A 25,325-nucleotide genomic window follows, 5' to 3' on the forward strand; every position below is an offset into this window, starting at 1 on the left:
TAGTTAACTGGCAGGTGGGTAGGGACCCTTTAAAATGGCTGATAAATAGCTAAATAGTCAAAGAATTGCAGTAACACATATATATAATACATATGTAAGTGATTAAGGTGTGACTATGATGGCAGTATTCTACCAATCCAACAAACTTATCCAGCATTCACAGTTCAGCATTAGTGCTTTAGTTTACCCTAAAATTCTAGAGGTTAACGTTATGGTTATTTCAGTGACATGAAACAAGAGATTTTTAAAAATATATACGAGAAGCATGTTAATTTTGTCTAAGCTGAAAGATTTTGTCTTTTCCTAATTCCATAAAAAGCAAAATTAATGATGGACAGTGTTTATAAAAAACTTTTATAAAAATGGAAGAGTGGAGATGATACTTTGGTCCTAAAGAAACTTATAAATCTTGAACTTAATTACAAGAACTTAGAAGTCCTTGAGTTACCTTTGAAAACCATACAAACCTGTAATACCTTGTCAAACCAAAAAGCAAGACAGCTACCTAAAACTAAGGTCTTATCTAAAGGACATAGGAACCAACCTGAAGAGGCTCTCTCTAGCCAAAAATGGGACAATATGCGCATCAATACAGAAAATAATTCAATAATCTAAAACACAATTGTGTTTAAAGCCATGAGTTCACAGGACAAGGCATTTTACTGCAACCATGCCACACTGTTGGCTAATATTTCTTGGCATTTTGTTATTTCACCAAAAAATTGCTTTCATATTTGGTACCACATCTGCTCTTAGATCTCATATACACACTCTTGTACTTACCTACTTATATTTCACTTCTTAAATCTAAACCTAAGATTCCATAAATTGTTCCTGTTATGAATTTTAATCTACTGTTGCTATAGTGCCTGGTAAGGCTACCGTGGTTACTGATAAGAAACCTTGTTACTAAGAGTTTAACTCTTAAAAATAATGGTCAAGGGCTTCCCTGGTGGCGCAGTGGTTGAGAGTCCACCTGCCGATGCAGGGAACGCGGGTTCGTGCCCCGGTCCGGGAAGATCCCACATGCCGCGGAGCGGCTGGTCCCATGAGCCATGGCCGCTGAGCCTGCGCATCTGGAGCCTGTGCTCCGCAACAGGAGAGGCCACAACAGTGAGAGGCCCACGTACCGCAAAAAAATTAAAAAAAAAAAAAAAAAGGTCAAATGCCAAGAAGTAGCAGCAAAATAAAGTCATGAGTAATTGGGCTATATATTATGGATTAAAATGGGTATGGGTATAAAAGGAAAATGAAAGTTAAGAATGATGAAGAGCAGCTGATGAGTAGCTATTACTTTGTGTGTTCATTTGGGGGAAAAAAAAAAAAAGCTCACCCTGTATGTGATGTTGCCGAGTTCCATAAACAAACATCAGGCAGCATGATGTAATAGAAAGAGTCCTGGACTGAGTCAGGAGACCTCTGTTCTAGTCCAAGCCCTCAGTTTCCTCATCTGTAAAATGAGGGTGCTGAATTAGATAATCTGAAAGGGCTCCTCTAGCTTTAACATTGAGGGATTCTACAGATGAATTTAGGAAGAAGCAATAAAATGCAGGATTTTTGTTAACAGTAAAGTTAACATTGCAAACAGCAGGTGGAACAGGGATGAAAACAATTTTCACAAATAATGAACTGCAAAAAGCAATTATTTCATAACTTTTAACTACCAGAAAGGTTTTTACAATATACCAGCCTTAGTAAGTAACATTATCATCTAAACTAGATTAGCAGTGAGTGACCAAATTATGACCTCAAAAAACCTATTCAGCAGCCAGACTGCCCAAGTAAATCTTGGAAACAGTACAGGAACACCTTTGGGCTAGTAATTACTTTAGGTGATAAAATGCCTCATAACTTTCCACAATTAAGTAACTGAACAAAGAGTAAAATGACACAAAAAATGATTAGAGTAAATTAAACAATTACTTTTAGTTGCAATAAAACAATAATTATGCTATGATATCCTTCTTTGTTAATGAGAGTATTTTCCCTAAGCATAATAATTTCTTTCCTGGTTAGCTCTCAAAATAGAACCTGGCTTCTTCTGACAACAAGGTAATTTGAAATAATTGACATTTTTTTCCACTGGTGACACAAAGAAATATAAAAAGAGAAGAGTATCTTTTGTTTAAGTTTTCTATACTGAAAGAAATCAAGCTTCTATAAGTAACAAATAATAGAAAGGCTCTGGTGCCTCAAAAACTTGTGGTTTCCTAACTGCAATTTCCTAAATATAGGTAATTAACTGATTGGTCCTAGCTAATCATCCAGGGTCTAATAAATTCAGTTTTAAGTTCATAGATCAGCTGATGTTATACTTTATTTTTTTATTTATGTGAATGCTATGATTTTCACCTGGCAGACTTTTAAAACTCTAGGTATATGAGAACCAATAAACATATCTCTACAAAAACATATCTCTACTATCAAGAATCTATCAAGGGCTTCCCTGGTGGCGCAGTGGTTGAGAGTCCCCCTGCCAATGCAGGGAACACGGGATCGTGCCCCGGGAAGATCCCACATGCTGCGGAGCGGCTGGGCCCGTGAGCCATGGCCGCTGAGCCTGTGCGTCCGGCGCCTGTGCTCCGCAAAGGGAGAGGCCACAACAGTGAGAGGCCCGCGTACCGCAAAAAAAAAAAAAAAAAAAAAAAAAAAATCTATCAAAAATCTCTTTTAAAGGATGTAATCTATATCTTTTAAAGGATTTAAAGATAAAATGAAACAATGAAAAAAACTTGTTTTTACAGCTTACTTTATGCAAATTACATAGTGATTATAAAATAAATTGGCATACACACAATTCCATTAATTATTCACTTGAACATTTCACCCTGGCAATATAATACCTAATATGTTATTCAGAATCACTAATAAAATTTCTCTCTGGCTGGCAGAAACAAAGACAAAAATAAAGCTGTCTTGATGGTAATGAAATTTGTTCTTGGCTAGTCTTAAAATAGTTGTGATATCCATGTATCTCTGAGACAAAAAAATCTGGGAAACAAAATTTTCCCTCACATGAAATATATTTTCAATTTTAATCTGGGTATTTTGATTTACAGCCCTAATGAGTTGATTAAAATAACCTTACACTTAGCTGCACACAGTAGAAATCAGTATGATATGTGAAGCATACTTTAGGGTGCTATTTTGAGCCTAAGCTGTTTTCAGCAATTACTCCAACTACCTCACTTCCCCCTCCCCCCATGACTTTTTCAGAGACACTTAAACATTATGCTTATTTACTTATAAAAATACAATTACTAATGATTACTATAAGCAGTATTGTTTTTAGCCAAAATCAAACAGATGTAAACCAGCTCCTCAAAAATTCAGGACTGGTTGACTGTACTGGGTAAAGTATTATTCTCCTTTGGAAAGGCGTTGGTACCAAGATTAGCAGTTAAAGGAGAATTTGATGTTTAAATAACTAGTTGGTATGTGGCAAGAAGCCCACTGGATTGTTCCTCACTAAATTTCAATTTGTAGAACATAAGCACATTTGTTATTCTTCCTACCACTTACATAAGTCAGCATACAGTACAATTTTCCCAAAGACCAAAACGCCTCATTTAGAGATCAATAATACAAAATTCTAGAAACAGTTATAAATGGCTAGATGCTGCACACAAAACAGCAGCACAGTTGCTTTTTGTTTGTTTGGGGGTTTTTTGCAGCACATTTGCTTTGAGAAAGTTTTAATAGAAATGGTCGTTCTTTTTATTATTGCAATATAATTGGAAAAATAAAAACACAAAAGACCAAAAATAAGTCCAAACCTGACTAATTTCTGCTCACTAGAAATTATCAAGCCATTTAAACATCAATTAATTACATATAACTTTTTATTTTCTAAAATGTATTTAATAACTGCCTAGTTTTGTTCAAAGTTCTCATATCAGGCTTGGGGAAGAAAAAAACTGCCAATAAAAAGAAATTGAGATAATCAAATTAATGGCTAAAAAAATCTCACATTTCATAATTACAATTTATAGTTTAATATTTCAGTTTTCTCTCATCTTTATCCACTTATAATTTATTCTGATACATACATCTAAAAAATTGAGTCTATCATAATAGATTTCTGAAGAGTAAATTAGGATAAAAAATGAAATAGTATTGGGCTTCCCTGGTGGCGCAGTGGTTGAGAGTCCGCCTGCCGATGCAGGGGACACGGGTTCGTGCCCCAGTCCGGGAAGATCCCACATGCCGCAGAGCGGCTGGGCCCGAGTCATGGCCACTGAGCCTGCGCGTCCGGAGCCTGTGCTCCGCAACGGGAGAGACCACAACAGTGAGAGGCCCGCGTACCGCAAAAAAAAACAAAAACAAAAACAAAACAGTATTTTAGAATGGTTATCCTTAATACTGGATATTATGTCAATTTTTTTAATAACACTATACTTATCTCTCAAAACTTTATAAAATTACAAAATTCTGGAACAATGATCATTTGCTTTTTAATAGAACAGCTTATTAACATACAATTACCATATTCCTAAAATACAGATTATTTTTTAAAATAAATTCTCATCATTCAATCTAACAATTTTAGCATAAAAATCATGTAGCATTCCTCTTCTGAAGGATGAATACAACACAGTAAAAAATGTGTCCTAAACCATATTTTATAAACCACAACTGGCCAATTAAAAGAATGGAAAGGGAATCTAATAATTTCCTCTAATAGCATTTTCAAAACTTGTTCAAAATAAGCAACCCCAGGGATTCCATCTCCCACTAATTACATTTAACTCTGATCACACTCTAATTATGTATCCATTCCCTCAGAATTTATGTATTATAAATGATCTTAGTGAGATTTTGCTATATCACTCTGAAGTAATCAAATTATTGTGTGGATGTTTGCCTTCCCACTTTAGTTGTTTATTTCTACTTCTATATCTTTCTACATCCTAAACAGTTCAGAGCTTAGTGCATAGGCAGAAAATTGTCAATGATAAACTCTTTAACCTATTTTTGAAATTCAGAGAAATATCAATTTTTATGAAAGCCACTAAAAACAACGTACTAACAGCAGGAAACTAGTTTATACTGCCTAGTAGTATCTTTTATTCAATATAATGTTTCATTTTGCAAATTTCACACATTCAGAAAAACTGAAAGCACTGTACAAAGAATATTCACATGGCTATCACCAAGACTTTAAAATTAACACTTCCTTCTACTTGTTTTACCACAATTATTAATTAATCTTAATTTTTTAAGCATTCCAAAAAAAGTTACAGTTATCAGTAAACTTCCCCCATATATAACTTCATTATTGCCTATCATTAACTATAATAAAGTATTTAGTATGGTTTTTCTCTTAAAGTAAAAATTTCATGCAAACAAAATACAATGGATACTTACAAGGTGTACCATTCAATGAGTTTTGACAAATGCGTAAACTCAAGTAACTCTAATCCCTAACAGGACATAGGATACTACCATCACCCTAGAAAGTTCCCACATATCTTTTCCTACATAATCCCTGTCCCCAGCACCCATTCATCCATTTCTAAACCCTGCCAATGACTTTTCCCCCCAACACTGACTAGCTTTGCACCCTCCACCCCAATACACAATGGATATTTGCCTGTTTTTAGTACATCTTATAAACGGAACCATACATTATGTCCTGTTTTATGTAAGGCTACATTCATTCAGCCTAATGTTTCAGAGATCAGTCAAAATTGCTTCAGGTACCAATAGTTTGCTCCTTTCTACTGATCAATAGTACTCTGTGATACAAATACAGCACAGCTTGTGTATCTATTCTCTTGTTGATAGATACCAGGACTGTTTCCAGTTTAGGGGTCAGCCCCCGTATTTGACAGTTTATACACAGAATTCGGTACTCGACCTCTGTGGTTCTTTCCTTCCTTAGGCTTCCCCTTCTTCCTCCTGTTGGGCTCCACTGCTCTGCAGCCGCTGTGGTAGTTCTGAACTGTGTGGCTCCTCAAGCCAGTAAGACTGCAAACCAGCCAACAGGAGCCTGCCCGCTGACAAAACACCATCGCAATGGGAAGCTCACCCAAGGCCATTCCCTTCTTTTAAGATACCACTCCAGACCAGTTTCTTCTTGTTTCTGTTTGCTCTACAGTGTCCTCTCACTTTTTTTTTTTTTCATATGTTGTCCAGAGATTGCAGTCACTATTTGTGGGAGGATTTGTCCTATAGGAGTCACTACCCCATTTTTTGGAATTATAACCCCCTACTATGCTTAAGAACACACTTATTCAAGACTGTAATTGACATACCTCCTTTCTCATGTTTTTTCCCCTCGAGACCCTGATTGAGCCAGTCCCCCTGACTCAAAAGAGACAAACTAAACCAGGAAAAAGAGGCCTCTGGGAGCTGGATCCTGTAATTCTGTATACGCATCAACCCAGGTCCCAAGTTCATCCCAGGATGTGGATACAGAACACACTCGAAAAGGCAAAGGCTTTGAGAACTGAAGATCTGAGCCACCGCCAGCATCCCACACTAACACCGAGGGATGCACGTGAGGAGTACACCCAAAGCAGCGGAGCAAAGGCTTTGAACACTGAACTCACAGTGGAACCACTGGCCATGACACAAACAGAACTCCCAGTGAACGTGTCTGTTTTCAAACAGACAAAAAAATCATCATCATCTCATCATCATCATCATCATCTCCTGAGAGGATACAATAAAAAACTACTCAACATACAAAGAATCAAGAAAATCTAATTCCCAAAGAAAAAGACAATAACAGATGCCAATCTTGAGATGATCTAGATGTGAGAAATATCAAACAAAGATGTTAAGGCAGCTGTTTTACCCATCCTCCACGGGCTAAAGGTAGGCACTTGAAATGATGGTAAAGACAGAACTTCTCAGAAGTAGAAAGTATAAAAAGAACCAAACGGAAACTGTATAACTGAAAAATCTAGGGGAAAAGTGATTTGACAAGAAAATAAGTGTAGACAAAGGAGAGCAAATATTGATCTTCCTGAATAAGAGATTAACACAAACAGATGAGAATAAAAATCTAATTTTAATAAAAGAAAAATTTCCTCACAGTTTGTACCTTTAACTCTTAACTATAGTGGGAAAAAAACCCTAGAGATCTCTAGCCAAGATGCCTTAATCTTTATTATTCTGTCTCCTCTTGAGGTCCTGTGAAAGCACTCATGATTCACCTTTGAAGAATATTCAAATTCTATACAGTTTGTATTAACACAGAATTTAAAAGAACGCTGGACTACAAATTAGGGGGTCTGGTTCAAGTCCTGGTGCTCTACTGTAACAAAGTACATGATCTGGCATCACTTCTCTAAGCCTTGGGTTCTCATTTTATAAATAATGACAACCTACTTAGCTTTGTAATGTAGTCCCATGATCTATTTTAGGAACTCTGAAGGTCAGTCCAGTTTCCCCAGATCTTAAGTTCTTTATCACTCTAATTACTTGTTTCTGGCAGACAAGGAGAATCTTTAGGTCTGGTAGCTATGACCAGCAAGGTATAGAACAACACTGTCAATAGACATACAATGCAAGCCACAATGCAGACCACATATTTAATTTTAAGTTTCTAGTAGCCACATGTAAAACTTAAAAAGAAATAGGTGGCAACTGATTCTAATAATGTATTTTTATTTAATCCAATATATCCAAATATTATAATTTCTTGAAATCCGTATAAGATTGAGATTTCACTTTTTTAAAAAACTGTCTTCAAAATCCAGCATGCATTTTATATTTACAGTACATCTGAGTTATAACCAGTCGTTATTTCAAGTGCTCAACAGCTACACCTAGAGTGGCCACAACACTACCCAGTGCAGGTGCAGCTGTGGGGTGGGAGGGGAGGGGAAGGTGAGGCAAAGGCAAACAAGGCCCAAGGTGTCTTGATGACTTATCTGCCTTATATATACACACACAAAAACTGTATGCCACTGATGGTTATGAGATCTGCCAATGGTACAGGCAGGAGGACAAATCAGAGAAAGCCTGGTTTTGAAATAAAGTTCCATCTCTACCATGGGTAGAACTGCAGTAAAAGAAAAAAAAATGGCTTATGTATATTTCAAAATAAATGAATTAACAAGTATTGAATATTTACTTTTATGAAAGACAATGTTTATTCTATCCTATCCACAACTGAGGGCAAAGTATGTAAGAAATACATTAAAAGACTTTATAAAACAAATACATTTCTCAATTAAATGAATTAAAAGACTGGTGAAAGGGGCCTCCCTGGTGGCGCAGTGGTTGAGAGTCCGCCTGCGGATGCAGGGGACGCGGGTTCGTGCCCCGGTCCGGGAAGATCCCACATGCCGCGGAGGGCTGGGCCCATGAGCCATGGCCGCTGAGCCTGCGCGTCCAGAGCCTGTGCTCCGCAACAGGAGAGGCCACAACAGTGAGAGGCCCACGTACCACAAAGAAAAAAAAGACTGGTGAAGGATACACAAAATGTTTTAAAAGTACACAATATTCAATTCAGATGCTTTGCTGTGACTTATTTAGCTTCTGAAATTTCAGCCAAAATATTGAATCTCTCCTCTGAATGAAAATAACAAAAAGCTTAAGTAAATCTGCAAATACTGAAACCCCTGTTTTTTTTTCATGGATATAATGTTTTTAAAATGGACTCTACAACAGTTTCATTCCTTAATTGTTCCTCAGGTAAAACAAAGGGCAATAACCAATCTCTGTAAGAACCCAGAGTCCCACCCCAGTTCCATCATGTCACAGTTCCTATCATTTCCATATGAGAACAGAAATACATACGCATTCTCAGAAGAGAGGACAGAACTGTGGAAACAGACTTGATTCAGACTTCAGACTCTACAATTTATTATCTAGGTGATTATAAACAAGAATGATGGTCTCCTCATCTATAAAACAGAAATATTAACAGCCTCACAGAGTTACAGAGACATTTAAATAAGATATCTACTCTCTCTCTCAGAACACTCACTCATCTTTCCATTTTATGTCTGATTTTAATTTACTTTTTCATATATCAAAAAACTTTAAACTAATGAAAATGTCTCTTGGTGTCTCCTACACATTTAATATGTTTCTATGTACTCTGTTCTAAACTCATAAACCCTTATGCTCTAAATCATTTTTTTAAAATATCAGATTACAATGAACTCAAAATGATTCCATTAAACTCTGACTGGAAATGAATGTCAAATCAAGATGGTCCTTTATACATACATACATATATATATATATATATATATATATATAAAAATAAGAACGTTACCATTTTTTAAAAAAAAGATCCTCCTTACAGGAGGAAATAGTAATCATAGTGTAGGAGAAAAAAATAGGCATTATGAAGGAACTCTGTTAAAAAGAACCAAGAGAAAAATCAAAAGATATGACTGAAATTAACTGGCTTACAGAAAAGGACAGAACATGAAGAAGCAAACAAACAGTTAAATTTGGAAACTCCTGTCTTTTGCACACCAAACTTCAGTATGTTAGTTTTTCTTTGGAGCAAAAACTTAAAACTCAAATTTTTTTAAAAAGCAATACTATCCCCTGGGAAGATGGATGGATTGATGAAAGAAAGCAAGGAGAAGACGACCCCAAATGGCTTCAATACACCTATGAAATATGGCCTGTAGTTTCAAATTTGGCTACACTGCTAATATGAGACAAGGCAGCTCCATCTTAAATGTGTCAGACCCTATTAAGACTGAATTTAACAAAGTGAGGTCAGTGTGAGAAGTTGCAAAAACTTAAAAAAATAAAGCCAGAAAATAATCAATGACAGGACACCTCTTGTTTTAACATTGTTCCATTAAATATTCATCCCTCTATGTAGGTGGAAGTCCTTGCTCACTTTATTTTGGGTTCCCTGAGACAAAAAGAGAGGTACATTTTATTTCTGGTTGCATGGTGCCTATATTAAGAACTTGTAGAACAGACACCAAGTTATCTGAAGCATGAAGATCAATTTTTAAATAGCAACATCAACTCACCATAACAAGTTCTACTATCACATTTAATTTAAGGATTAAATCCATGAAAGAATCCACACCTTCTTTGCCTTCCAAATGAAACCAGTCACTCAGGTTCCATTTTAGACAGTTGTATCAGCCTCACATCACACAACAAACATCCAATGGTAAAGATGAAGGCATTCAGTTAACTACAACTCCAATGTGCATGTGCTCTGCTCTTTTCAGCTTATCATTTGTTTTGTTTTTAATAGAAAATAAACCATACATTTTCAAAGGTATACTTGCTCAGACATAAGCAAAGGCATAGACCCCTCTGAAAGAAATTCAGCCTGTAGCTATTTTCAGCTCCATCCATTAAAAGGAAAAAAAAAAAAAAAGAAATCCCCAAAACTAAGAGAGCTTCAATGTAACCCTCTTACTATTGACTTGAAAATTAGTTCTCCAGAGGCATAAATTCTCAACCAAAATAAAATAAAGACTTCACACAGTCTTGTCTATATGGCAGTGCCATTCATGCTTCACATTTAGTAATACCACTTCAAAAGTACAGGACAGTGAAAGACAGATGATAAATAATGACAATGAACTTCTCTACAGTGAACAAAACAAATTATTTTACAGATGACACGCTTGAGAAGTGGAGAGTAAAAGGGAACAGATCACTAGCTCCTCAATACGCACCACACCGCTTCCTGGGAGTTACCTCTTGGTAGGGTTACAACTCTGGGGTCTTATCCTCAGTCTGGCAAGCCATAATTTACTTTTATCTGTTCTCTTGGGATAATCAAGTTCTAGGAGAACAGATGTTAACAAAACACACTAGAGCAATTTATGAATGAGAAGAATGATTTACTAATTTACACTGAGAAATATAGTTGCCAGTAGACTAGAATATTCATCGATGCAACAGAGGCTGGCAGTGTCCAGCCCATAACCCCTGATCACTCAGTTTTCCTTAGGAACTAGGCAGCTTCTTACTGCAAACACCTGAAGGTCATCTCTGGCCACAGTTAGGTCAGAGGGGAAGTTCTAAGGAGCTGATGCCCTGCCCTTCCCAAAGCATAACTCAACCAATAAGGAATAGAGTTGGTGGACAAAGTACCCCAACTTTCTTGACCCATGAGTGGAAGAGCTGAGAGGCATGTTCTACATACTGGCTCCCAGAGGTCCCCACAAGATGTGAGTCCCAACAGTCTAACATATTAACTTACTCAAAGGCATCTTGTACTGGCCTCCTTATCTTCCTTTTCTCATTTCCCCACAGGAACTTCCTGGGTTCAGCTTTCAAATAAAATGGTTATAATCGAGGGTCTGATTCCACGGAAATCAAACCTAAAACAACTGGTCAGCGAGGTTCTATTCTTAGCAGGAAAATCTTGTTGTTAAACCAAATTAAGTTTTAGAAGCTGTGGGATAACTGTAGAATTAGAACAAGAGAAAAGAGGAGGCCTAAAGGGATTGGTCAACAAAGTTGATAGACATTTCTTGAAAATGAGAATCTACCTTTGGAACAGTTCAAAGAAAAAAAACATACAAATTGTTCTAAAACACATAAGATGCAAATTAGAGCTACATTGAGACACCATTTCTCAACTATCAGATTAAATATGTATATATCCAAAAAGTTCTGACTATACACTGTTTACAAGTGGGAAAACAGACACCCTCATACATTACTGGAAAAAATATAAGATGGCATAAAACCTACAGAAAAGAATTTGGCAAACTGCCTCAAAATTACATGAACATTTATGCTCATACCTAAAACTGCCATTCGTGAAACAGCTAAGCTACATCTATGTAATGGACTACTCCACAGCTATTAAAAAGAATGAGGACTAACTCTGTACACTACTATAAGGTGATCTCCAAAATGTTCAGTGTATATATATACACATAGGTTTGCTTATTTTTAAAAGTAGCAACCTAGTTAAACTTGGTTACCTATAAGGGGAAGAAGAAACTAAGTACATACTTCACTTTGAAGTAATATCAATGTTTTCTATAAAATTATAAGATTAAATCAATATTTTAAAATCCTAAAAATTAAAAATACAATGAAACAAATGGACCTGATTCTGTACTAAGTTGGTAGAAAAATCATACAAGTGGATTTACTTTGAGTACTTCAAAATACTGTGAATGTAAACCCCCAGTGGGTCATGGGCCAAAGAAAAAGCAGTTTTTAGTAATCATATTGGTGGTACTGGTTTAAATATATAAAAATATATTTATAAAGATACAAATTATATTATGTACAATAATTTCATATTTATTTTATATATTTACATATTTACATCTTACATATTCTGTATTTTATACCTTTAAATAATATATTGTTTTATACATTTATATGTTAAATATATATAACATTATACATAATATAAATATACAAAAGAAACAAGTTTATATAAATACCATTAGAAAAAGATTTTTCAGCATGAGAAAGGACGGAAATATTGAAATCAAAGAATTTAAGTTTGAAAAATTAAAATCCAACATTTTTATCAGATATATCACAGACATACCAGACATCCAGAAACAACGAATACCCTTAGCACTAGACTGTGGCTCTACATACTGCTTTCACTAAAAGGAACTGGACTTTCTGGAGACACAGCTGATTTGGGGACTAAGGAAGAACATGTGCAAGATGAGCTCAGGAACATCTTGTTATGTCAAAAAGCAAGGACGCTAGCAGAGACTACTAGAGTTGTGTCAAAAACATTCAGAAGTCAATTTAAAAAGGCTCCTTTGGCCAAGACAATCTGAGTATCCTAAGAATAAGAATAAAAACTACAATGCAATAACATATCAAATATTTAAATCCCCAAGTTCACAGAGACACTTTTTAAAAAGTCTTTGTTGGTCTACTTTTACCAGCATTCTAGGAAACAACTTAGCACTTTGAAAATTGGAAAATAAACTTATCTTCGAAACAGAAATAGAGTTACAGATGTAGAAAATTGGTACATAAAGGGAAGAATCAAGAATTTGGTATGCCTTTCTGGTGCAAACTGTGCCACAGAGTAACCAAATATCTGATGAAGGAAGTTTCTCTTTATAGAAATATTACAGATAATAAATAATGAGAGATGATCTAGGCAATGATCATCAATGGTCACCTAATATCACAAACAGAGACAAGCAAATATTATATGCCTCTTCATGGAATTACTTAGTACCACCTAAAAAATATTCTGCCATCCTACCCCCACCCCAAAATAATGCAAAAAAAAAAAACCTGAATTAGATTAATCTTTTAAATTAAAAAATTCAAGGGAAAGAGAGGCATTTTACTACAGGGATGCAATTAACAAAATACAGAACGAGGAAACCCTGCAAGACAAATAAAAAGGAAAATATAATAAAGATGTAAAGCATAAGCTGTACGTAGCAACCAAATGTAATGTATGGACTTTGTTGTCAATCTGTAAAAGCTCAAACTAAAAGGATATATGGTGATATTAAGAAATTACTGTCATCACCTCACACCCATTATTAGAGTGCTCACTACCCCAAAATGAAACAAACCAACCCTCACAACAGCCAAAAACTCTCACAGAAAATAACAGGTACTGGCAAGAATGTAGAGAAATCAGAACCCTGTGCATTAGTGTTGGGAATGTAAAATGGTGCAGCCACTTTGGAAAAGCGTATGGAGCTTCCTCAAAAAATTAAAACTAGAATTATCATATGACCCAGCAATCTCACTTCTAGATATTTATCCAAAAGAATTGAAAGCAGGATCTTAAAGAGATATTTGCACTTTCATGTTCACTGCAGCATTTGTCACCATAGCCAAAGTTGGAAGTAACGCAAATGTTCATTGATAGATGAATAAAGAAAATGATATATATGTACAAAAATTCCACCTTTTAAAAAGCAGAAAATCCTGTCATAAGATACAACACAGAGAAACCTAGAGAACATTACTCTAAGTTAAATAAGCCAGTCACAAAAGACAAATACAGTATAATTCCACTTATATAAGATACTTAAAGACGTCAAACTCATGAAAACAAAATGTAAAGTGATTGTTGACAGCGGCTAAGGAGAGGAAGAAATAGGAGATTTTGTTCAAAGAGTAAAGAGTTTTGCAAGATAAAAAGTTTTTAGAGATCTGTTGTACAACAATGTGAATATAGTTAACACTACACTTAAGTGTACTAACTGTACACTTAAAAATGGTTAACATGGTAAATTTTACATTATGTGTTTTTTACTATAATTTTTTAAAGTATATTTAAATGCCTTTTCAAATAAAAAAATTACTGTCAATTTTTAAAGTGGGATAATGGTACTGTAGTATATACTTTTAAAAAGCCCACATCGGGCTTCCCTGGTGGCGCAGTGGTTGAGAGTCCGCCTGCTGATGCGGGGGACGCGGGTTCGTGCCCCGGTCTGGGAAGGTCCCACATGCCGCGGAGCGGCTGGGCCTGTGAGCCATGGCCACTGAGCCTGTGCGTCCGGAGCCTGTGCGTCCGGAGCCTGTGCTCCGCAACGGGCGAGGCCACAACAGTGAGAGGCCCGCGTACCGCCAAAAAAAAAAAAAAAAAAAAAAAAAGCCCACATCTTCCATCGATACCTACTGAAATATTTATTAATGTAATCATGTGACATATGTACTGGCTCCAAAATAAATGGGGGTGGGGGTGGGGAAGAAAGAGGCATAACAACATGGGAGCAAAGCGGTTACAGGAAGCAAAGCTGGTGATGCTGCAGCTGGGTGAGAGTTCATCATGCCATTCTCTCTAGTGTACATCTAAAATTTTTCACACTGAATAATAATATATACCTACTGGTCACTGGGTTCTATTAATGCAATAAGATAATTACAGAAAGTAGCATGAAACATTTATACTGAAAAGTAGCTGTAAATCATGGTGCCTTAAGGTGCTATGAGAGTTAAAATAACTTGCACTTAGGCAAATGAAGAGTGAGGCAAAAAAAAGAATATTCATGGTTCTTATATGAAAAACAAAGTTGAAGTGGGTGTGGGGGGGTGGCAGAGGTGACTTTTCACAAAGCATTCCTTTATGGCATTTCCAGAGAAAAACACGTGAGATAGTACACAGCACAGATTTAACCCCGAACACTACTACATTGCTCAGGCTCATGGGAAAACCACCATTTTGAACCCAGTATCTATAAACTTACTAGCACAAATTACAAATGTGTAGAAATGGCTTTGATGTCCACAGCTAGACTATAAGCAAATTTGTGTAATCTTGACCTTCTTCATCTTTCACTCTAACACGTATACAGAATTAACACTAACATAAACATTTGTGATGGCAAATGTGTTTGAGATAATCTGATTTAAAATACAGTCTACAAGCTGCTCCTGAAACAAAACAAAACGACATGCAGGCTATGTGAGTGGCATATTACAAAGTCACCTGAGGACAGGCACTTAGAAGAGAGAGCCAGTGGCATGGCACGTGGCTCTCAGACACCCAACAGGCCTGTGCAACTCACTTCTCAGGGGAAACGTGCCACAAATAGCTAAGACTCCAACAACCAAGAAAAATGCACAGGTTTCAAACGTGAACTTCAAAAAAGCCAGATACTCAAAATGCCTAAGATGAGCTGCTTACGTGAGGAAGTGTAGTGCTCCAGAAGAAACAAAAGATTTAATGATGGTTAATGGTCACCCAGGTACCATAAAGAACCCAGCAAGTATTTTCATATATTAATGAAGAACGGTGTCATCCTTCGTGCTAGGTAAAGCCAGAACAAAAATCCTTATTTTCCCCAACATTCCCCATTAACTACTGGGGGGAAGGAGGAAGGGAGAAGAAAAGGAGGCTGGAGAGGGGGAGAGGTCGTTTTCTTTTCAGCAGTAAGAATTCAGAAGATAGTTTAGGCAGAGGAAATCTTATTGAAATACTGACAAGTTCATCTTTAAAATGAATCATTTCCTAGGAATATTTTCACAGATAACTTTCCCATCTCACTCACTCATCCTGGTTCTAGTTAATTTTTACTACTTTTTGTTTTAGACTGATGTATCTATAATTTCCCACCAAATTCTATAAACCTTAGCTTCTATAGCTCCCTGATTTAATATTTAAAATAAAAATTTAAGTAAAAATAATTAAAATTTTTGATAATGCACTATAGAAAACACTGTTGTTAAGCAATTAATTCTTTAAAAAAACAAAAAAAATAAAAACTCATTCTCCTGCTATTTATTGATGCCCCAAGTACAGGGCCATACCATTTATATAAGGAATTACTTTTTGTAAGGTAAAAAACCATTCTGAATTCTAATGAACAGTGATGAGATCACTTAGCCTATAGCTAGAATAAACATTAGAAATTTAGCCCAATTCTATCACCAAATTTTACAAAAGTACTTGCCAAAAGTCATCCAAGACATATGCAGCGAGAGCAACTCCCAATTCCCACAGAGTCCAGTGGTCTTGCTGCTCTATAACATAGTGGACATTTTCATTCCACAGAGAAAGGATTCTAAATGACCTTGTTAAATAAATAAGAATGGTTCTCCTGAAAATTATCCACTAACTAAAGACAGGTAGTATTTTAGCCATTTAACTGCCCATTAACTATAAATATTAGGAGAAATCCAATATGATTATTTTAGTAAGATGATGGACAAAAACACAAGAGCCATTACTGCCACTCTAAGTTAAGTTTAATGAGAAAATTTTATTCACAAAATATAGTCCACATGTTAAAATATAAGATCTTAACTGTATAGTAACACTTTTCATTCTGATAACCATAGCCAAGATAATAGAAATCTTCAAATTAGAGGTTTTGCCTTTTTTAAAAAAACACCAAATAATCAAACATTATTTTAAGTACCTTAAAAACTACGTTTTTTTAAAACATTTCTTCAGTTTGAGAACACATGTATTTTGTCAAACTGTGAAAAACTTTCAAAATTCTTAACAGATTCTTAAAAATAAGAGAATAATAAAAACAGAAATTAAAACAAGCTCTGACAAAAAGAGTAGTTGGAATTCTTACCATTGGCAGTGCATTGATGTGGGGATGTACAACTGAATGTCTGGTACTGCCAATCACAAATTGCTGTTGCTGATGCTAAGAAAAAGGAAAGTAAAATATTCAGTGTGTCTTAAAACAAATCCAGTTTAAAAGATTTCCCATACCAAATTTTACATGTATGAAATACTATTTATGTCTTTAAGGTCCCAACCAGTGAGTATCTTTCTCCTCCTAAGCAACTGCTGTCATAAACAGCAGCAAGTTTTGAGCGTGTAGTACGTGAGGCACTGAATCTTTACAACATTCCTAAAAGGTTGACACAATGAACAGAATGAGACTCAAAAGAGATGAATTTGCATAAAGGAGGCACTCACCCCCATTCAACTCAACTCATACAAATACTACTGCAATAGGGCCCAGTATAGCAGGTTCATAATCTATCATCAGGAGCTGTAAAGAATGGTATAAACTTATATGCTATATATTGTTTAATACAATAAAGAGAAATACCTAATTGGTTTTGAAACAATTTCAATCAAAACTTATTAAACCTTATCTCTTCAGAATTTATATTCTACGGAGTTTACCCAGTCTTCTCAATTGCTGAGTCACAGCACATTATTTTCCAAGAATCTTTTTTGCAAATATACAAGTGGTTTTTCACAACGCTGTCAGAGTGGCGACTCGGAACACTGACCAGGGCAACTCCCACCGTGTGCAAGCGTAGAGTGCATTTTTCTGCAGGAGTACAAGCTGATGCCAAACAAAGAAATGCAAGAGCTTTTCTTCATACACCAAAAAGGTGAATTAAGTCAGTAACACTAAAAAGATAACTAAGCAAATACACTGAATAAATACAGAAAGAATTTAATCCCTTGAAATTTGCTCCTCTCTGATTTTATCTTTAATTGACTAGAACCCTCATTTGTGCTCATTACCAACTCCAAGGCCACACTAAATAACTTCAGTGCTGCTATGTAACTTTCAGACAGTTGAGCTGTAGGAATTAAATAATAGGAATTAAAATAATTCCTATTTTAATTCCTAGGAATTAAAATAATACTTATTAAACACACCACACACTTATAACTGGAATTATAGACAGCTATATCAACATACGATATTCCACCAGCCTTTTGGGGTTCAAGACAGGTAAGTGAGCACCAAGGCTTTCTGGCACAAAACATTTATGAGCTAGTTGGTATTTTCTAGCACCTACTGAGGAAATGTCCTATAGACATCATGATTGAGCTCAAATAAAAACTAGATTACTGTCAGGCTCTGTCTAACTCAGGGTCATTTATTATGAACATCCATTATTTTACTATAAACTCTTCATGAATTTTTGAGCTCTAAGCTATGTAGTTTGGCATACATGCATTCTAATTATTTATAAATAATTAACATATGCTACTGAATTTTATACATTTTAAAACACACAAAACCGAAGTAAAAAATAAAGATAAATTATTTGCATATTTACGGTAATACAATCTTGTTTATAACATTCTAGGTCCTAAACTTTTAAATGTCTTCTTAATCATGATGATTTTATATCATTATTAACTACTATCTCAAGCCACAATTTAGTCTCAGAGTAAGTCTCATCAGTACTAATAGTGAACGTATGCCTGTCTGTCAAATATCTTTCTTGAGAATCTCCAATTTTTTCAGCCATCTTCTAAAATAATTATATCATGGCAGATGAAAAGCTTATTCTAATAGTTTAAGTAACAGCTCTACCATTTTCTTGTTTCCTATTCTTATTCATGTTTCTTATATTCAGTTTCTTTGCAGGAATGTTTATATTATTAGTCTGTTTTGTGGGGTTTGGTTAAAACTGGATAATATAATCCACAAATCTGTATCATCAAACACAAGCAAACATACATTAATAAGCTCAAATGCACGGCAAATTCACAGAAACAGAATGAATGAATGGGAGTGCCACTGTTGCCCTACGGAACCCCCAACTCTTTTGAATACCGTTATGTACCACATGTTATACATGACTCTCTGACATCACAGCCAAATGAGAGTACAAATTAACTGCAATATTAAATACTAATTATATTTAATTTTTAAAATCTCAAATGAACTGCACACTGTACCTCAATGGATATTTGTTTTCACTACTATTGTTGTGTGTACACACACAACATACACAAACTTACACACATGTACCTTAGGGAAATATTAAATCAGATCATTCCAGTTGCTAGTCTTTCTTTTACCTCCTCTCCCTGGTTCTCTCCTCTTACTTTTTTGTGGTGAGTTCTTCTCTCATCACTCTCACAGAGGTCTCTAATCTCAGTTTTCTCTAAACGTATTTTCTCTTCCCTTCTTTTCCTCACTCATTCATTCACTCATTCAGCGTTTCCTATTAAGACTACAGCTCCTTATGGGAAAAGGCCACAAAGGTGATTTAATAAATATTGAAGGGGTTAAATATCTGATTCTAGGATCTGAAGGGTGAATAAATCTGTGGAAAATGGTGTATCAACAGGTCTGCCCATTTGCACATACAATAAAATCTGAAAAACTGAGAATGTTTTTTCCCCCCAGCCACACCATGTGGCTTGCAGATCTTAGTTCCCCAACCAAGGATAGAAGCCATGCCCCCTGCAGTGGAAACGCGGAGTCCTAACCACTGGACCGCCAGGGAATTCCCAGGAAACTTTAAAAAACGTATGCAGGGCTGTATTTTGGTTTCTGTATTAATGTTTTCCTAGTCGACCCATTTACCTATGCCCTGGCCATTGTGCAGTACATTTCTAAAGCATACATCACAATTCTTCAGCTTTATAAAATGAGTATCTGAATTTTAAAAGATAAAATTATATATTCTACAAAGGAATTATAAAAATCTAAGGTGATTTAAGATAATCCAATAGAATATATATTAAAGCTATTTGTACTAAAGTGATTCAAACTGTCCAAAAACCAAAACCATGTGTATCCTTAACAACTGCCTTTATAATCTCACTTGCTCAACCTCCTGTACTCTCACTGCAGCATATCACCCTCTCTGTTCTCTGCACTCTTAGGTTGCCATGACACTGCTCATTCCTCTGCCAGAAATGTCCTTCTACTGTGGCTCTGCCCACAAATCCAGTCCACCTCCTCTTTCAAGGTTCAGCCCAAATCAGCTTCCTCCCTTGATTACTTACCCACTGAGAGAGAAAGACCAGTCTCTCTTAACCACAGCTCTGAAATGCCTTATTCTCTCACCATGCCTCCCCTATCAGACCTCCCCAAGCCAGGGGCTAATCTGCTCATCTTGCTGTCCCACCACAGAAGAACAGTGCCCTGAGCATACACAGTTCTTGAGATACATTTATTGATAAAATGATACAGTATCTAAATGTGTGGGAATAGGTACACACATATTCGAGAATAAAACACAGTAGATACTGAATTACAACACAAATAAATCACAATGATAAGGAGGAACTCAACAGTGAATCTTGTTTTGTTTTTTTAAAATACTTAGGAGAGCCTGGCTATACAAATAATTTTAATATCACTTCCAGAAAGTGGCCAATAAAGGTTGATCTTTTGCCACTAAAAAAAAAACACTCTATGATTAGTCACATTATAAAATGTGTACAGCGAACAACTACTTGGTGTACTACATAAACTAAACCTATGTGCTTTACTTCTTGTGATGAAATAAATGTTTGTAGGCTTTGGTTCTGTCTCCAAACAAAATGCTTTGCTTTTAGAATCTGTATTTCAGAACATTTTATCTAAAATAAATGAAGTATTAATCTTTCAGTAAAGAAACTGACACTGGTATCTCAGCAGACATCATCCTAAATCTACCACCTATACATAATTAGGATTTTTTTAAGATGCAAAAATCCTATAAAACAGCACAACAGTATATTTTGACTGATCTTCAAACATACTACCCTGCAGTCTCCAAAGGCAAATTTACTTGATTTACAGATCTCTTTTAAAAGCTAATGGATTGGACTGGAAGAATCAATATTGTGAAAATGACTATACTACCCAAAGCAATCTACAGATTCAGTGCAATCCCTATCAAAGTACCAATGGCATTTTTTTACAGACTTAGAACAAAAAATCTTAAAATTTGTATGGAGACACAAAAGACCCCAAATAGCCAAAACAATCCTAAGGGGAAAAAAGCAGAGCTGGAGGAATCAGATGCCTTGACTTCAGACTACACTACAAAGCTACAGTAATCAAGACAATATGGTACTCACACAAAAACAGAAATATAAATCAATGGAAAAGACAGAAAGCCCAGAGATAATCCCATGCACCTATGGTCAACTAATCTATGACAAAGGAGGCAATGATATACAATGGAGAAAAGACAGTCTCTTCAATAAGTGGTGCTGGGAAAACTGGACAGCTACATGTAAAAGAATGAAATTAGAACACTCCCTCACACGATGCACAAAAATAAACTCAAAATGGATTAAAGATCTAAACGTAAGACCTGACACTATAAAACTCTTAGAGGAAAACACAGGAAGAACACTCTTTGACGTAAATCACAGCAAGATCCTTCTTGACCCACCTCCTAGAGTAATGGAAATAAAAACAAAAATAAATAAATGGGACCTAATGAAACTTCAAAGCTTTTGCACAGGAAAGGAAACTATAAACAAGATGAAAAGACAACCCTCAGAATGGGAGAAAATGTTTGCAAACAAATCAATGGACAATAATTAATCTCCAAAATATATAAACAGCTCATGCAGCTCAATATTAAAAAAACAAACAACCCAATCAAAAAATGGGCAGAAGGGGGCTTCCCTGGTGGCGCAGTGGTTGAGAGTCTGCCTGCCGATGCAGGGGATGCGGGTCTGTGCCCCGGTCCGGGAGGATCCCACATGCCGCAGAGCGGCTGGGCCCGTGGGCCGTGGCTGCTGGGCCTGCGCGTCCAGAGCCTGTGTTCCGCAACAGGAGAGGCCGCAGTACCGAGAGGTCCACGTACCACAAAAAAAAAAAAAAAAAAAAAAAAAGGGCAGAAGACCTAAACAGACGTTTCTCCAAAGAAGACATACAGATAGCCAAGAGGCACATGAAAAGACACTCAACATCACAAATTATTAGAGGAATGCAAATCAAAACTACAATGAGGTAGCACCTCACACCAGTCTGAATGGGCATCATCAGAAAATCTACAAACAGCAAATGCTGGAGAGGGTGTGGAAGAAAGGGAACTCTCTTGCACTGTTGGTGGGAATGTAAATTGATACAGCCACTATGGAGAACAGTACGGAGGTTCCTTAAAAAATTAAAAATAGAATCACCCTTGGACCCATCAATCCTACTACTGGGCATATACCCAGAGAAAACCATAATTCAAAAAGACACATGCACCCCAATGTTCAATGCAGCACTATTCACAATAGCCAGGTCATGGAAGCAACCTAAATGTCCATCGACAGACGAATGGATGAAGATGATGTGATACATATATACAGTGGAATATTACTCAGCCGTAAAAAGGAACTAAATTGGGTCATCTGTAGAGACGTGGATGGACCTAGAGACTGTCATACAGAGTGAATTAAGTCACAAAGAGAAAAACAAATATTGTATATTAACACATGTATGTGGAATCTAGAAAAATGGTATAGACAAACCAGTTTGCCAGGCAGAAATAGACACACAGATGTAGAGAACAAACGTATGGACACCAAGGGGGGAAAGCGGGTGGTGGCTGGTGTTGGTGGGATGAATTGGGAGATTGGGATTGACGGGTATACATTAATATGTATAAAATGATACCTAATAAGAACCTGCTGTATTAAAAAAAAATAAAATGCAAGAGAAAAAAAAGCTAATGGATTATGAGTCCCTTCCCTAGAAAAAAGTACAAACAAAAAAATATTTGCTTATAATTTATAGTAGAGATATAATCTAATCTAGAACCTAGTGGTCAGTAACAAAGTCAAGAATGTGTACCTGGTATCCCTAAGGAACACAAGTTACAAATGAATTTTTTAAATTTGGAGAATTGGGGGAAATCATCTCAAGAATTAAGAGAAAAACATAGCAATGCTATCATAATTAACCTGCTTAGAAAGGTTTTTGTTAAGTGAACTTCTGGGCAAAAGAAAAGTCACTGATAAAGTTCAAATTAAATTGCTTAGCACAAGATTCAAAGCACAATAAATAAATGGTGATTACCTCCAACTGGAACTTTTTTATAAGGAATATATTTGTAAATCAAAGTTTCAAATGAATCTTCTCAATTCCACTGATCCATTTCACACAGAATGACTTTGTTAGTTGCCTTCTACAACATGGCAATCTCAAGTAACATACTACACATTCATCAAAGCTCTAAAGCATTATATCCCGCACTCTCCTCACCCTATTCTCATTTCCCACGGAATCATATACACAGATAATATTCTGGGCAGCCAAAAGATGAGGTGAGTGAAAAGGGGGAAGGAGCTAGGACAGAGGGTTATCTTAAGAAAACTGACCCTGAGATCAGGCTCAGAGGCAGAACAGTCAGGTCAAACACAACTCTGCCATCACTGACTCTGATTTTCACTTCGCTTTGTTATTTAAGTGGTTTAGAGAAAACGAATTTAAAAGTTGTATATTATGATCCCAAATTTTCTAAAACTAAAAAATACACAAGACCACAAACCCACACAAAGAAAAATTTAAACATGCACTGGTGTCTAGTCATCCAATTATTACTTCAGTTGAGTTAGTTTCACTGGTAGTATCACATGTGGTTGAATTTTATATTAACTTTATACCAAAAAAACACTATTGTGCAGAAAAAGACAAAAAACTATCAAGGACCCCAAAATTTGCCTGTCAGGAAGTAAGCAATGCAATTAAAAACAATAAACTCTCTCATACAAAGCCACAGAGATTTTTAAATTAAAGGTTGGTTTGGGCAGTTTCAAGTGTTATTAAAAGTAAAATTTATTTTTAGGTACTAACATCCACCCATCAAAGGCTTCCAGTTCACTAACTTTCAATGGTAGAGAATTTGAATATGAGAAAAGGCTCAGACTCAAACTTAAGTTGTGATGCTAGAAAGGTGATATAAAAATGTATGAAATGGAATATTACTCAGCCATAAAAAGGAATGAAATTGGATCATTTGTAGAGATGTGGATGGACCTAGAGTCTGTCATACAGAGTGAAGTCAGAAAGAGAAAAACAAATATCGTATATTAACACATACATGTGGAATCTAGAAAAATGGTATAGATGAACCTATTAGTAGGGCAAGAATAGACACGCAGATGTAGAGAACAGACATGTTGACACAGTGGGGGAAGGGGAAGGTGGGACAAATTGGGAGATTAGGATTGACATATATACACTACCATGTGTAAAACAGATAGCTAGTGGGAACGTGCTGTATAGCACAGGGAGCTCAGCTAGGTACTCTGTGATGACCTAGATAGGTGAGGATGGTGGGGCAGGGGGGAGGTTCAAGAGGGAGGGGGTATACGTATACATATAGCTGATTCACTCTGTTGTACAGCAGAAACTAACACAACATTGTAAAGCAACTATACTCCAATTAAAAAAAATTTTTAGATGAATAAATATATTATCATTTACTTTTTTAAAAGGTGAGAACATCAACATTGTGTAACTGTAACTAATTTCTTTTTTCCTCCCCCCCCAAAAAAACTGTTACTAAATTAATGGTGCAACCTATAACTTAAGATGCCTTAGAAATATGACAGATCTGACATTGATTTCTTCTTAAGGCAAAGCTGATAGGAACTAAATCTTTTTTTTTTTTTAAGTAGTTTGGGAGGAAGAAACAAGTAAAAGGTAAAAGGAGGCAATAGAAATAGCATAAGGATCTAAGAAATAAGGGGACTGAAAAAAAAAAACCTAAACTTTCCGTATTCCAAATTTGCCTAAGACCACACAGGTAGGTACCCTGGCACTTAACAAGTTAGAAGAAAAAATTGACATAATTCCAAATCTTATTAGATTATTTACTCTTCCCAAGGGTTGAATAATTGAAGATACCAAAAAATTTGAATAGTTAATTAGGCTAAGACAACACAAAAATTCTGCTGAACAATCTATTCCCAGAAGAAACGAGAACAGCTTTGTCAGGGATGTTGGGTCTTTGATTAACTCTGTCCTACAGAAATACCTTTCCAGATTCTAACCTGTGACATAGTGGGTCCCTCACTTGGATTTAGTTGGTCTAAGGTAGAATCTGCACATCCGTTGAATTTAAAAGCTCCCACAGATGATTCCAGTGGGGTTGAGAACCACTGGACTACGTGGCAGGAAAGGGCAGGATGGGGAGTTTTACTAGTCAGAGTCTAATTATTAATCTATGGGGCTGTGGGTGGGAGGGGGAAAGCACAGAGGGATCACTTCTTTCAATAACACTAGCATTGCAGAGTGAGTCCT

At 36.0% G+C, this 25,325-nt stretch overlaps 1 protein-coding gene across 3 annotated transcripts in view; it reads right to left on the reverse strand.

The window, feature by feature from the left end:
- The window catches only part of TBL1XR1 (TBL1X/Y related 1), a 188,305-nt gene that overhangs the window by 74,550 nt on the left and 88,430 nt on the right, over positions 1-25,325 (reverse strand). For all 3 annotated transcript variants that reach the window (XM_060150026.1, XM_060150029.1, XM_060150028.1), the window contains one exon: positions 16,944-17,018. The gene's annotated coding sequence lies outside the window, so the exon portion shown is untranslated. The remainder of the gene's footprint in view (positions 1-16,943; positions 17,019-25,325) is intronic.

This window comes from Lagenorhynchus albirostris, chromosome 5 (assembly GCF_949774975.1).
Source record: "Lagenorhynchus albirostris chromosome 5, mLagAlb1.1, whole genome shotgun sequence".
NCBI classification, from domain to species: domain Eukaryota; kingdom Metazoa; phylum Chordata; class Mammalia; order Artiodactyla; family Delphinidae; genus Lagenorhynchus; species Lagenorhynchus albirostris.